Source organism: Mchenga conophoros, linkage group LG7 (assembly GCF_057382185.1).
Source record: "Mchenga conophoros isolate Kocher_MC1m ecotype Shallow Benthic linkage group LG7, M_conophoros_male_GT1.1, whole genome shotgun sequence".
Classification (NCBI taxonomy): Eukaryota; Metazoa; Chordata; class Actinopteri; order Cichliformes; family Cichlidae; genus Mchenga; species Mchenga conophoros.
Genome location: NC_140532.1, coordinates 7,921,615 through 7,937,187, shown reverse-complemented (window position 1 = coordinate 7,937,187; position 15,573 = coordinate 7,921,615). Strand labels below are relative to the sequence as shown.

The window sequence follows — 15,573 nt, the reverse complement described above, 5'->3', positions numbered from 1 at the left end:
GCAAAGCCTCATGGGGCTCTTCATATTAAAGTATAAGGTGTTAATTTTATAGTCTGATGTTGTCTTAGTACCGGTACTTAACTTTTGTTCATGTGTGATTTGATTTCCAGTTTAGCTAGCAGCAGGCCATCATGACTGAGGCTATGGTTGCGTTTCAGGAACTCTGGCTACAGTTTTATATCTTAATGCTAAAGAAAGCTGCAGCAGCTGTGCAGGTTAAGGAACACAAGAACTACAAGCAAGAACTGAGAAATCCATTGGTGTACCTGGATCCTACTTTGAGAACCACTGAACTAGAGGAAGTGAATGCCATAACAAGGTTTCTTTTCGTGAACTTTCAATGGAAAGCATTCAGCATGCCCTAAAACTGCTGAGGATATTAAGGTTAATGTGAACTCATTATAGAACATTCATATTTGATAAGTTAGATAATTTTCCAGGTCTAAATCCTCATATTCCCCAAGTAAGCTTCCCTTCCACATTTTTCCACATTAGAATCAGTGTAAAAGAACATGAATGAAAGCTTGACAGGGAAATTCCATATCATTGTGTTTTCCATGCTGATTGCTGCTGCTGAAGCATTCCAGATGAATGCATGCTTGCCTAATTCCACATTAGTCTCTATTACCGAGGCAACAGATTATTTCTCCAAATTAAGCTACCACTTTTTCCCTCTTTCACACTCTTATAGTTGGATATGTGTGCTCTAAAACAAACAAACTTAAATAAATAAGCACATGCATCGGTTCATGCTTGGTTCTCTCTTTGAGAATCACTCCTTAAGCCATTCAAAGCATGGGGACTTTGAATAGCCAATAATGTACAGCTTTCAATGTATGACCTATAATGAAAGTCTCATATGACATGCATTTCACTGGGTGATTTAATGGTTTACAGTTCCTGTTAAAAGCATCCAGCATAACAGAAGGAATAAAATCTAAACATAAATCAGGTCATGGGGTTACCCTGTAAGGTAAGACCCCGCTTGGGGAATTGGGACTATGCACACTCATGCAAACACACACATACTTCAACTTAGACTAAGGATGGATATGCTGCAGAAAAGACACGTCTTGCCAGATATACTGCGGCCTTTACTGCTGTTGGGTTGTGTTCCACTTAACGCCCTTCACTTTTACACACACAATATATCACTCAGCTGCCTCTCACAATGCTAAGCTAGTGGGCCACTTAGCCAATCGATCACTGCGGAAGTCCCGAATGCCACCGGAGGAGGTGTAAGCAGTAACTTGTAACTTGTTCACTTTTAAAATCATGTGCTTACATTGTGTGTGCTGCATATTTAAACAGAAACACCTGTGCCTTATGCATACAGTGCACAACTAATAAGTTCATAAAACTATGGATTAGTATTCTTTGACATTTCCAAGAATATTTGGAATTAACAGTGAGTCTTTGAAGAGATTTGAAGAAATTATTTATTCTGGTTAACAAATCATGTATCTGTCAGCCATTTGATTTGTTGAACTACTTTTGTAACGTATCAGCATCAGCTGTTTATTTTAATATTTGACTTTGATTGAATGTTGAATGCAGATCCAACAGAATACTCTCAAACTTTTTATATAAATCTAGAGCACAGACTCAAACTATACAAGGAAAACATCGGACAAATGCCAGCTTTCAGTAGTGTTACAGAAACATTTGGCTCAACACCAATACGTACCCTGCCCAACATAAAACCCTACAAGTCAGAATACTAGTCTATAAATATGCACATACGTATCAACACCACATTAACACTAAGCTATATCATGTGCTGTGCAGCACATTAGGTCTCTCTGCTGCCATACATAAAACAGATGAAAAAACAGATGAAAGTGATCTATGTATGACGTAACCCGTTTAATTCACACAAACCTCAACAGTGATTCACATATGTGGACTGAGCAGACGCCACAACAGTAGTGAAAGTTTGAAAGCTTGGTGGCACATCCAGAGGGGCAGCAGCTGACTGAACCCCAGCAGACCTCTGAGTCATCCGGCTGAGCAAACAGATGAGGCAGGAGTTTCAATAACGCTGGGCTCTCAGCAAACACGTGGACTTTTGCAGTCCAAAATGCACACTCCTGACAAAGGATTGTGGGTACCACAATAACACTGAAGTCAGAATTCATCAACACTGAATAGCGATGAAGTTTTCTACACAGCATCTAGAGGGAAAACTAAATCAAATTCTTTTAGACCATGTTGAGGAGACAAATGTGTTCCCGTGACCTCTCCAGTGCAGAGCGTTTGTAATTGTTTGTGCATTTAGACGTGATGGTATTCAAGAAAATTGCTTTGTTTTCCAAAGATTATGCCATTGTGCAAACCAGTTTCTCTTAGGAATAAATTCTAATTCTCCACAAATGCAAAAATGTCTGTCTCCTTATTAATGAAAGCTTACCCAGGCTGCAGAAAACAAACCTTAACACCACAGGGTTAGTCACACTTTAGGCACACATCAGGAAAAACACACAACTGGATAACTGTGGTCTTATTCAGACTAGTTTGCCTTTTCTGGCATAGGATTCTGTTAGACAGACATCTTCAGTTAGACCTTCTTTTTGTAGCTCCAAGGCATGGTGGATTAGTCATAATTTAAAACATCGCACCTTCCAGCTAAAATGTAACACATGGCTGAGCACATAACACACAAAATATGCTCACACACTGTGCAAGATCTGTGACATGGGCCTTATGTAACACTATGTGGTTATGAAAGTTCTGTCAATACAATGGCTCCTCTGAGCTTATGACCATTTCTGCTGTGCTCCAGAGGATCAACATGGCAGCTTAGAGACCAAGAGTGCTGTCAGTGATGGATTGTGCGTGTGTGTATGTTTGTAGGTGTACCACTAATATTAGAGTGGTGATTGGTTCTAGCCAATGGAACTATCTCAACTAAGAAGAATATTTTCCTTGTTTAATGAAAAATAAATCCTCAAGGCTGAATAGGAAACTAAATGACTTATTGAAGCAATCACCATCAGTCCTGGAAAATCTGTTTGGAGAATGTTTTAGTGTTTAATCGGTTGGAGGTTTGAATCGGCCGAAAGGGCCTTTATGCATCAACCATCTTAGAGGTGAAGGTGATAAAGGGTAAAAACATTTCACAAAAGGTGGAGTTGTTGGACAGAATAAGATATTAAAAGAATATAACAAAATAAAGTATTGCCAGACTAGTATTAAAAATAAGTATTGTCAGACTAACAGCTCAAACCCCTCCTTAGTCTCAGAACTTCCACAGCTCTTGCCTGACAGAAGAAATGTGAGAAAAGACGTGCTCCCCTAAGATATCTCAGAATCTCCTTGGTAGCAAATAAGCCATAAAATGTAGCAGCAAAAATCTCCGGCATCTGCTTTTCAAAAGGGCCATAAGGGAGTCTTGACTTTCTCTTAGTTACATAAACAATGGAGCTCTAAAGTCTAAATGCCTTTAACAGCAAAGCTACTGCCTGGCCACTGCTTCCTCCTTCCCTCATTGCACAAACCTGTGCAAAAGGTCATACTGACCAAGTAAAACAGAGTCCTACAATCACAGAGAGCGAACATCCCAAACAGATGCATGCACTTCCCAGGGATACACATTGGTGCCATTATTTCAAGAAAGAAAAAAAAACAAGAAAGATGTGAGTTTTCTATATCACCTCATCAACCGCAAACAAAGTTGAAAGCCTAGAGGGAAGGAAAACAGCCCAGAAAACAAATTAACGTTTGCAGGAAACACTAAATAACATTAAATATCGAAGAAAGAGAGAAAAAGAGAGAGGGGAAGGACAATGTCACGCTCCCTTGAACATTCCCAGCTTGAGAACAGACACCACTAGCTCTTGTTAAATTTGTTTGCATCTTTCAAGCAACTCATTGTTTTTAACAAGGCCAATCACTTTCTCAAAAGCAAAAGAATCTGCTTTGTTTTTCATTGAAAGAAAATGGGATTATGAGCGTTTCCCTCTATGGGAGCCAGCAAGCATTTTATTAGAACTGACAGGACATGTCTCTGACTGTGTCTGGGTGGGAGAGTTTGCGTGTGTGTGTCTGTCTGTGTGTATGTTTGTGTGTGTGTTTACACAGCTGGAAGTAGATAGCAGAACCGCTTCACCTGGCGGTGGTTCCTGGAGTGTCTGCTGTGATCCCATTAAAAAGCAGACAGGCTCTGGAACCATCTCTTCAAAACAAGAGGACTTCACTTACCAAAATATCCCTGCATTAGAGCCCAAAAAGCAAGCCAAATCCCTACAAACCCCTAGTGAATTTACTTAGGGGGGGTAAATGGTTCCCTCTCTAAACTTCTGATAGCTGATTGCTCTGGCAGGGTTCAGGTGGATCTGCTGAGTGGCCTCCAGCCCAGTTTCCCCTCCATTCAAGTTTCCACTCAGACCCAGACTTGTCTCCACACCTCTTTCTCATCTCTCTTGCTCCCACACCTACCCTCCCTCCTGACATCCTTCTCCTCAGGCTCAGTCCAAATGCCAAAAACTTTCATGCCAGATTTAGTGCAACTTCCATATCAGTAGGTGCTTAAGCCTCTATCTGTCTGTTCTGTTGTCTCTTCCTCTTTTCTCCGTTTCTCCTTCTCTACTTCCCATCATTACACTAAACCATGGCTGCGCCTGATATTCTCTGCTAGATGTAACTTGTCTTTGAGAAGATATCACACTGCACACAGTTAAAGTGGAGACCAAACCAAAAACAACTTCTCATTTTGATTAATCCTATTCTGCAGAATCTGACTCATTACAAGACAGAGAGGTCCAGAAGTACCAGCTGCCTGCACCTCACCTCACCTGGCCTGCCTGCACACATGCCCGTTTTCTAGGAAGGCAGAAAGGCCTTATGAACTGCTCTAATACAAAGACATGGGAACTGACAAGCCTCCAGGGCTCACTCACTTTTCTAAACAAGACCCTTTCACTATACACGCTCGCTTAGGCAAGCATGCCTGCCCTGAGTCACACTGTGTATGCATGCTTACAAACAGCCACATATCAAAACACACAAGCCATGAGTAGTAGATTAAACATCAATAATATTCTGGTTAATGTCTTGCTCTGTCTTGCAGAAAACAGGAATAAAGTTTATAGAGCATAACCATAATTAGCTTTGAGGGTGAAGTGGATAGGTGCGGTCAGTGAAGACGTCTGAGACACTGAGGCAAGCTGAAGTCCAGCAGGGCCTGCAATGTGGATCAAAGTGGCAGAAAGTGGGACAGTCTCTGTTTTATTAGCCTGCTGCAGCACGCCCTGCTCTGTTTACAGGCCTGATTCAGCTGCACTAAAACCAGACCACTGACTGCTCACTTATCATTTGTGCACCACACAGACAAGAAAAGCTTATATCCATGCATAAATATACAGTGCTAGCTCTTGAAAGCAAAACATGTGTCATAGCTAACAAAGTGAAGCCCCCTTGCATGTATGTAAGTAAATAATAAGAGCTTGAAATCACAGGTTTGAATGAAAACACTGTGTTAGTGGACAGGAGGAGATTGAAGAAATGATAACGACAGAGGTTGAATATAGAAGTATAAGCCTATATCTGCTTTATTTCATTTACCTGTGTGGTCTTGAGTCTTCAGCAAAGATCAAAACTGCAACCTGGGGAACACAAAAAGAAAATATGTTATGCAGATGTAGACATCGACTACATCTGCAGTAGGTCAACCTCGGGCCATTCACAGAACTCTGCAGTGAGTTCAGCAGCTATAAAGTGCGATTAACCTCATCCATTACTGATACACATGCACAATGAGCTGAGATTTACTGTGAAGAATACTGTGAATACTGGTCTACACACAAGATGGTGGTATCATTTTTTTCCTTTTAATAAGAGTGATAAAGCTTCAGTCCTCCTGGGCTCATTTTCCTGCCCAGATCAAACTATGTCATATCTCTTATCTCAAAAAGAGTTTCATGTGCATGCGGACAAAAGGTGCAAAGTGCATAGAAAGTACTTTGCAACAAAGATTCATATATTTTTTTCCAAGTGCAATATCAATGTGTAAATTAGGGCTGCCACAAACGATTATTTTGATAGTCGACTAGTCACCGATTATTTATGCGATTAGTCGACTAATCAGATCATCATCCACTGGATGTAAAACTACAGCTTATTGCACCAGCAGCATCTGCTCTTATATAACTATCATTAGCTTACAGCTTTAAGCTTTTAAGGTGCTAACTAAAAATAAAGACAAGATGATAGTTTATTCAATTTTAATGAAATTTGCAGATTGTTTCGGTAAAGTTTAATAAACTCCTTGCTATCTAAAATATAACAGGACACTGGAGTATATTCTCCAGCATCTCACACTTCTGATAATCAGCTGTCTGCTTGACGTTTATTCAGCTGTGTAAAAACTATAACTTTAATCTCAGCCAAACCGATTTACTCAGGAACAAATAAAATACAAAAAAAAAAAAGCCAAACAACAACATTTTTAATTTATCTAAGTGACTCAATATATATTTAACCTGAGTCGCGAAAGACGGCGGTGGGTTTGAAAACAATTTGCCGGGAGTCCGGTGTTCTCACGGCGCTAGTGACCTAGCCCCCGGCTAGCTATCGAGCTAGTGGGTAACAGACGTCTCCGAAAACGTCGGAGCGCTTTTGAAAATATGTGGTGTCCTGATAAACTGAGCCGATATTTGAGGTTTACACAGCTACATTCTCGCCTGAAAATATGTTAAACGTTTATTTTGTGACCCAGAAAGAATAATAAGAGTAATATTAAAACTAACTAGCTACCGCCATTGTTGGAAACTAAGCTGGGCCGCGCTATGAATTCTGGGACACAGCTGCTTCTTCTTCTTCGGGGTTTAACGGCAGCTGGCATCCTTGTACATGCTGTGCTGCCATCTTCTGTTTCAGTCCGTTATTACACTCTTAAATCCTGCTATTATTCCTGCGTCTTTTGCGATCTTACAAAGCTTCAAACGACACGTCGACTATTAAATCAGTCGTCGACGATTTTGATAGTCGACGTAATCGTGACTAGTCGACAAATCGTGGCAGCCCTAGTGTAAATTATAGAGATTCAGAAGATGTCTGGCAATAAAAGCATCAGCGGGGTAAATCTCTTTTGCCCCTTTGAGCCAATCTACTTTACAGTCAGTAGCCGTAGACACGATGTAAAACAACAAGTAAATCAGCAGCATCGACAATTTCAGACACCTCAGAGCAAGTTTTGACTCCTCCAGTGCAAGAGATTTATGGCCCGTTAGTAAAGTGATGCAGTCAAAAACAATTTTAGCTCTGATTTAGCGATTAATGGCTAACAAAATGTAGTGAACAGAAAAAAAAAACAATGCAAAATTAAAGTAATATTTGATGCGACTGCTTTGCATCATCACTAGTTTCCCTAAGTGCACTTGCACAGTATCGTTAGCAAGTAGGTCATTCCAACCATCCTGGAGAACTTGCTACAGTTCTCCTGTGAATTCAGGCTGTCTCAGTTACTGTTTACTCTTTAATGAATGATTGTGTAATATCGATGTCGGAGATGTCCCTCTGCTCCAGGACTCTTATCTTGGATGATCCTGGGTGTGTGCTACAGACCTAAATGGACTTGAGCGGATTTTTACTATTTGGAAAACAAATGTCAGAAGTGTTATAACCTCACAGTTGTGTTTGACATTACCATGATTCTTAGTTATTAAATTGCCTGAATATATTTCCACCACTGCAATTTGGTTAATCCACTGCAATAGTAAATCTGTCTACAGGCAGACATCTGTATCCAAACACATTGCTGTTTGGTGCAGGCATGCCATGACAATCAAATTGGCTTTCCAGATCACAACGGTACATGTGTTTACCTGCACTTACATATACCCTTAAGAAAAATAAAGTAAATTAGAGCCACAAAACCTGTGAAACCCTTTTATTCCAGATTTACTATGATTCTGAACTTTAAAGCAAGCTGTTAATGAACTTCTGTGCTTGATTTTTGCTTATTCCAGACAAACTTTATACTTTTTACAATTGCATTGGGATATGTGCCACAAACACCTGCACACATTCCACTGATTTACGGCGTTGGGAAATCTGTAGTTAATAGTCAGAGCAGTCAGATGTAGAGAGGCCAAAGAACGGGCACATGCTTAACTGTATGTTTTGAGAAACACACTTTCAATACACTGATCACACGTACATTGTACAGATGCAGCAGAACATGGATGCACACACGTGCCGGACAAACCCTTTGCAATCCTGTTTTGACAGGCAACAGGACTGAGTGTTGGAGATGAGGATGTGTGTGAAAGACTGGGCTTGCTCGCTGTGGATGAAGCTTTGGAACGCACACATGGAACACGTAATTGAATGAGAAATGGTCTCTCGTTGGATCGAGACAGTTTTCTGGCACAGTAATAAAAGCATGAGGTCGGTACAGCCTTTTTGCTGCCTTCATTCTGTTTGCAGCACTTTTATTTGGTTAGCCCCCTTAAGTTCTCCGTCTCTTTCCTCCCGGTGCCAAAGCATGCACAATATCATGAACCTGTGTTGTTCAATACGTTGCAAAAAGTATAAATTAAATCTAATAAAGAATGGAAAAGACTTGTTTCCAGGAGTGAGTGAGACATCGTGATTGGCAGAATGGTTGGCTGTTGCGCTGCTGTTGCTACTCTCCCTCTCCAGTGTTGTGCTCCTGGTTTCAGAATTTTATCACAACCATACAGCCACACACAAGCCAGTCTTCTCTGCTTGGCTTCCCAACCCACACCCTGACACCAGTGCTGCCATTCTCACTAACATAAACCACAGGTTGCTAAGAGGAATGAGTCAGTGTCACACTGATGAGAATCCCCATGATATGTGCAGCAGTTGGATGCAAACAAAAATAAATGATAATGAGCATACCACACAAGCATGACACGGGCAAATTGATTTACAATCCATCGCCACAGAGAAATAAACCATATGTGTCAACAAGCTTTTAGCTCTACATGCAACTGGCTGCCACCATCAACAGCACATTTCTCATTTCACTGGCACTCTGGGAAGGTTTTAAAGATCTCTGAAAGGAACCAAAATAATGGCCTATATTATGGTAAAAATAAAGGACACCCTCTGTTAATTCTCATGTCTTCAGGATGTGATTAAAAAATACTGGGGGCAACCAGTGCTACCCCTCAGCCTCCTAGTAGATGCACCTATCATATAAATGTGAAAATCCTATGTAACTTCCTTCTTGAATTCTTCTCAGTCATAAAATTTTCATAAAACTTGACCTCTGACCTTTACCTTGAGGTTAAGGTCACTGAAATTCAAACTCTGAGTTTTTTAATTGATATAGTTATGGTATTAGTTTGAAAATCATAGGCGATATCTTTCTTGACTTATCAAGTTCACAAACTTGGGTATCCACGCCATCTGCCCACTCACCCCCACAGTGGGGTGACCAAAATGTCAAAATCAGCCTTTTATGGCTGAGGGGTAAGAATGATCTAGTCTTAAAATTATGTCAATTAAACCAAAGAGGATCGTTGACAAATACATGACATATTACTGAGCACCATTATATCTTTAACAAAAAGTAGTCCTATTAAAAACTAAGCACACCTCGGTCCCATTAGCTCACAGAATCACCTTTAGATTCTTTTCTTTCAGCAATTCCGTTGCAGATTTGCTGCTGTGATCATTATCCTGTTTCATGACCCAGTTTCAGCCAAGCTTTAGCTGTCAGACAGATGGCCTTACATTGGACTCTAAAATATTTTGGAGTTCATGGTTGCTTGAATATATTCCACTTGTGAATAATCTTTCTCTCTGCATGATGATGGATATCAAATTGTTTGGAAATGACCTTAAAACCTTTCCCAAACAGATGAGGAGAAGACAACTGCTTTTTTATGTTCACTGACGATGTCTTTCCTCCTCAGCATTGAGTTAACAGGCACCTGAATTGCAAAAACATGTGCTTTTAGAGGTGGTCAAATGTGCTGATGATCAGTTAATCAAGTACGCTTGATTATCAGTTTATGTTCTTGATTCCTATGGAAACAGTAAGGATTGACTTTTTCACAGACTGCTTTTGCACTGTGGCTTATTTTTTGTGAAACAAATAATAATTTTCCAATACAATCATCATTTGTGTGGGACTGACATAACATGAAGGAGAAAACTTCCCTCTAACTTACATGGCATGTAAAGTATGATCATGAAATTCCCTAGACAGTTTCAGAGGCGTCATAATGTGAGAAGATTTAAAACACACACCATGTACTAACATTTCGTTTCCGATAAACAGAAACTGAGAAAATGAGTGGTGAATCATGTGGCCACTACCAGAAAGTGCATCATCCACATGCTTCTGGTTCCAATTCACACCCCACAGACTCCCATTAAAACTGCCGTGGGATTTTCTGACCAGCCAAGTCATCTGTGCTTCAGTTTTGGTGAGAGAAATTCTAGTATTTTATACTAATAACATAGTTCTACATAGTTAGCAAATGTATAGTATATGTTAACCAAAGTTGCCTTTCATGGCTGATAACTTGGCTGACAACTGTTGCCTTCCAACTGGTTTGGGCAGCTCTGCCTGGTAGTGGAGCCTTCCCAGGACCATGATGAGCCACAACTCTATGCCAGACTGTCTTCACTGAGTGTGGTAATCAGCTCAGTGTGTTTAACTATTTATGCTAATAAATATGCATAATACTTCTTCTTTTCTATCTTTGAAGCTTCTTCTAAACTGGAATCCTATCTGCCTCCAATGAAAGTCTTCCCCAGGATTCAAAGCTGTTCTACACTCTCTGTGAAGGAATATGAGGAAGTTTTTGTCTGCTGTAAAACCCTCCACCAGTCCGATCTCTCCGGGGAAGCCTGCTCAGTCAATTCCCCTCCTGCCATGCAACCTCACAATAGCTCTGGTTTCTACTGACCTCTACGCTCCCAACAAAATAGCTTCTTGAACTGAGCCCAGAAAAATTCTAGTTATTTCCCCAGCCATTGGTGCTTACTTTGAGACTACTGTGGATAGGTTGAAAGGTACACTGTCAGTTGTTGGATTGTGCTTTAGAGTCCAAAACCTTACTCACCAACTTTGGCTCACGACACTCCTACTTGCTTTTATACCTCCCATCTAAATATGGTCACCTCTGGCTCCAAAGACACCAACACTGTGGTGGCCAAAACACTAATGCTGAGGCCTCAAAACAGTCCAAGGTGCTTGTTTGTTTTTGATTCACTGAAGTTTTTGCCACTAAATGCTGAGCTGGTTTCCCTTCACTCTGCTCTACTTTTAAAACCTCAGCACAATCAGTATGTTTACATGAACGTAATGCAGTCTGGTCTTCAGTGATTCATAAGAAAAAGTGATTCCGCTTCTTAGTGGAAATAGAGTTGGCACAATGTCAGACTGAAGATGAAAATTGTGGGTGCATATGAGTCAATATCAGGGTAATCACATCACGCAGAAACATTGACTAAGAAGCGCAAAGACAAGTAATATTAATGTTATGTGTACATGGACTATAATATCGTAACTGAAATACACACATGGCATCTTTTTACATCTTGTCATTCAGTTCTCTGTCAAAAGTATGTAATATGCCAACAAAAGCTGCATTAATGTTATTTCAGTCAACATAGATTCACTATCTTGGTTAATGCTAATCTTTACCAGAACGATAATGGCAGAAAATGTTTCAAGTGGGGACTGGGGTTAACAAAAAACAAGAATCAAGGTTACATAAGGTTACATTTTCTGTGATGTCATTTTCCATTACAAACACTGAGAACCACAAACACCAAGGCGCATTTCTTCGATTTGGTTGTTGGTGTAGACCAATTTTGCAGTGCTGACATGAGACCCGAACTCACGAGTGTTGAGAAGGTAATAGTAGTTCTTGGTTTCTTGGCTGCGTGCTTCTTTGTAAATTCTAATTCTGGTATTTTCAGACCCTTTTGCAATCTTTATACTCAATCACTGCCTTTCTTCTCTCATTTGTCTGTAGTTATTGCCAGGCTTTTTATAGATCAAATACTGCCTTGGATGGTCAATTGAATGTTTTCACACATCTAGTGGAGCCATGTGCTGTTTATATGGAAGGAGGTTTCCAGTCTATCTCAAATTCCAACTCTTCTGGCGTTGAATGAGTATACCACATTTCTGCATGTGGTGAAAATCTCAGTATCAAGAATCTTTTCAGATGTCTGTGCTCTCTATACGACTACAGAGCAGAAACACAAGAGTTGGTTGATAACTTTTCTAAACAATGAGAGAATTTCTGTCTCTAAGCTGCAGAATGGAGACAAATGCATTTTCACAAAAATTCATATCAACAAGTTAGCAGATCTCACATCATGTTCATTTTCTTATCAACTGTCTTTGCAGCCGCGAGTCACGTGACACGAGCCTTCTGCTACTTAGACATAGCTGCAAACAAAAGATTATTGATGTGTTTCCCAACCTTAGACCACACATGTAGAGAATTAATATTTACAGGGAAGGAAATGATGGCGGTGTTTACCAGCTTTTATGGAGAGAAGCAAATGGTTCTTGCTTAGGATCCAAAGGTAATGAGTGGTAGCTGTCTGTACTTCCAGGGCACAACTGTGACAGTTGGTTTTACTCACAGGTTTATATCAAGACAGTAAGGTGACAGATAGTGGATTTAAACTGAAAATGAAAAGCAGACCATAGTTCACTGAGAAAGTTTTTTAATTAACTCCACATTTTTTTCTGGCACACCCAGATGCTCTTTGCTTTTAATGCTATCCATCTATTCTCTCATGTACACACAAAAGCACACAAACACTGAGTCTTTACACTCAAAGCCCAGAACAAGTGTCATCCTAGCAACAGTTTTAGGACTTTGTGTTACAAAAGTAACAACAAAAGCAGGAGTAATGCCATCAATGTTAACTCAATAAGCTAAGGTTTTACTTAAGGTATTACTGTGTGCGCATAGCCTGAAATATTACCAAGACGTCATAGCTCAGGGCATAAATATTGTCCCTTTTAGATCATTGTCACAAATACCTGTGATGCGTATCAGACTGAAGGGGAAAAAGCCAAGGTAACAACCACATGCTCTTTAAGTTAGCTCTAAGTCGGAAAAAAAAAATCCAACTGGATAATTCCAGTTCTGCAACTTGCTGCAATAATGACTAAACCAGTATGAATTATTGTTATTCCTGTTTCTAATTAGGTTAGACTCCAGCTTTTTATTGTTATTATTCATCAGATTCTGCAGTTCCACCTGCATTAAAAATACCATTCCAAGACCTAGTGGTGACCCGCAAATGTTTAACACTGCTTCAAGTTCAAGTATTTCTTTAAAGCATAGAAATATAATTGCAAACACATTGAAAAAAAAGTTTCTGGTAGATAAGAAAACCTTTATAAAAACTACGTGTTTTGTAGAAAGACCACATTTTAGTTGTTTCACCAAGTAATTCATGTTAATCACGATAAAGAGCTTATTATTCACTCTCAGGCTAAAAGAAGTTTTTTTACAAATGTTATTTTGCCTTTGATATAGCTCATTAAACAATCTCTCTACAGACTACAATCTTGACAGAAGGTTTATGGGAAAATGAGATCAGCATCTGTCTCTGGATGATGATCATGACTGTGGATTTACGCCATGAAGTTCACATAAGGATACTAGCAACAAGTAAGTTTCTGACATGTTTTTAACTGTGTTTTTCCAACAGCATTCTTCTAGATTCAATTATTCGAGCTTCCATCATTCAACTGCAATCCAGATGATAAGTCAAAGACGTGAGTCAGAACAAATTACTAATCTAATCTACAGTTAATAAATAGCAGCTTCACTCATAGCTGGACTGGCCATCGGGCATACCGGGCATTTGCCCGGAGGGCCACTGGCGATTTTTGGTTTTTATGGGCCGATCGATTTTTTTTTTTTTTTTTTGGAAGGGTATAAATAATGAAAGGTGTTGGATTGGCCAATTGGTCATGATCGACTCTGGGCTGGACCAATTACAGCCGAGGAGGTCGGATGCACCCTCCCCCCTTGTTTAGCAATCTTATAGACGAACTAAAGAAAATGGAGAAGAAAAAAAAAAAACAAGCGCGTCCATGCTCACAGGTGTACACACGGGTGATCACACCCACAAACTACACCCTTTTTGGCTCCTACTTCAAAGCACACTGTGTTCTGTTGATCTTATGTGCTGCACAATAATGTTTAATATTTAGCTTGTCTGACATTAAGACTTGGATGACTCTTAACTTCTTACACCTTAATGAAAGCAAAACTGAAGTCATTGTGTTTGGGCTTCCTAAAGATCCCAACTTCTCTCTTGACTTTTTGGGACCCCTAACCTCCGATTGCACTTCTTCCATTAAGAGTCTTGGAGTTATTTTTGACAATGCTTTTAAACTTGATAAACAAATCAGCTCTGTAGTTAAGGGATCTTTTTATCATTTACGGATTTTAGCCAAAGTCAAGTCTTACCTTTGCAGGAACGATCTAGAAAGAGTGGTCCATGCTTTTATTACTTCACGGCTGGACTACTGTAATTCCCTCTATGCCGGCCTAGATCGTTCCTGTCTACATCGCCTTCAACTGGTGCAGAACGCTGCCGCTCGCCTGTTGACCGGTTCAAAAAAAAGAGACCACATCACTCCGGTTCTCTGCTCTCTCCACTGGCTCCCAGTTGCTTTTAGGATTGATTTTAAAATCTTACTGCTGGCTTTTAAGGTTTTAAATGGCACTGCACCTTCTTACCTGTCAGAACTCCTTAGTACTTATTGCCCCAGGAGATCTTTGAGGTCAGCCGATCTGATGCTTTTAGATGTTCCCAGGTATAAATTAAAGACAAAGGGAGAGAGGGCGTTTGCTGTGGCTGCACCCAGACTGTGGAACAGTTTACCTCCTCACGTCAGATTCTCCAAAAGCCTAGAAACTTTTAAAACTGCTCTTAAAACTCACCTCTTTTCATTGGCTTTTAGAAAGGTTTAATTTATTTGTTTATTTATTTTTTATTTGATCAGCGAGGTGTTTTACGAAATTGTGTTCTATTGTATTTTTATCTGTATTTACTGTACAGCACTTTGGTCAGCCTTGGTTGTTTTTAAATGTGCTCTATAAATAAACTTGACTTGACTTGACTTGACTAGTATTTACTGTCATATTCCCATATATCATTGTGATGTTGTTTATTCTATTACTCTTGGTCTCTTCTGCTTGTTTTCTTTTTTCTTTCTCAGCAGGTGACCCAGGTGATTGATATATGCATTTTTTTTTCTTCTTTTTTTTTCTGCTCATTCTGTTGGTTTTTGTCTTTTGCCCTTCTCCCCCGTCCCTCTTCTCAGCTGTTTCTCTTTCCCTCTTTCTTTCTCCCCTTCTTTCCCCCAGTCAAGTCTGTCCCGTATTCAGTAAGTGAAAATAAAATGAACAATAAAAGGTGAATCAAATAGACCATTACGGCAAGGCTGGGATGGTCAGTTTGGTAAAGTAAATCCGTTGGGCATCTTTCTTTGCCTTTAGACAACAATTCTGATGGCAAAAGAGCCAAACGGGACAGGCAAAAAAAAAAAGAAAAAGAAAATGGAGAACAAAAAAAGGAAAGGAGGTGCAGAAAAAATTAGGG

At 39.8% G+C, this 15,573-nt stretch overlaps 1 protein-coding gene across 1 annotated transcript in view; it reads right to left on the bottom strand.

Annotated features, from left to right (window-relative positions):
• znf469 (zinc finger protein 469) overlaps nucleotides 1–15,573 on the bottom strand; it is a 208,564-nt gene that overhangs the window by 157,971 nt on the left and 35,020 nt on the right. Inside the window, exon 2 of the mRNA XM_085281812.1 lies at nucleotides 5,563–5,603. The gene's annotated coding sequence lies outside the window, so the exon portion shown is untranslated. The remainder of the gene's footprint in view (nucleotides 1–5,562; nucleotides 5,604–15,573) is intronic.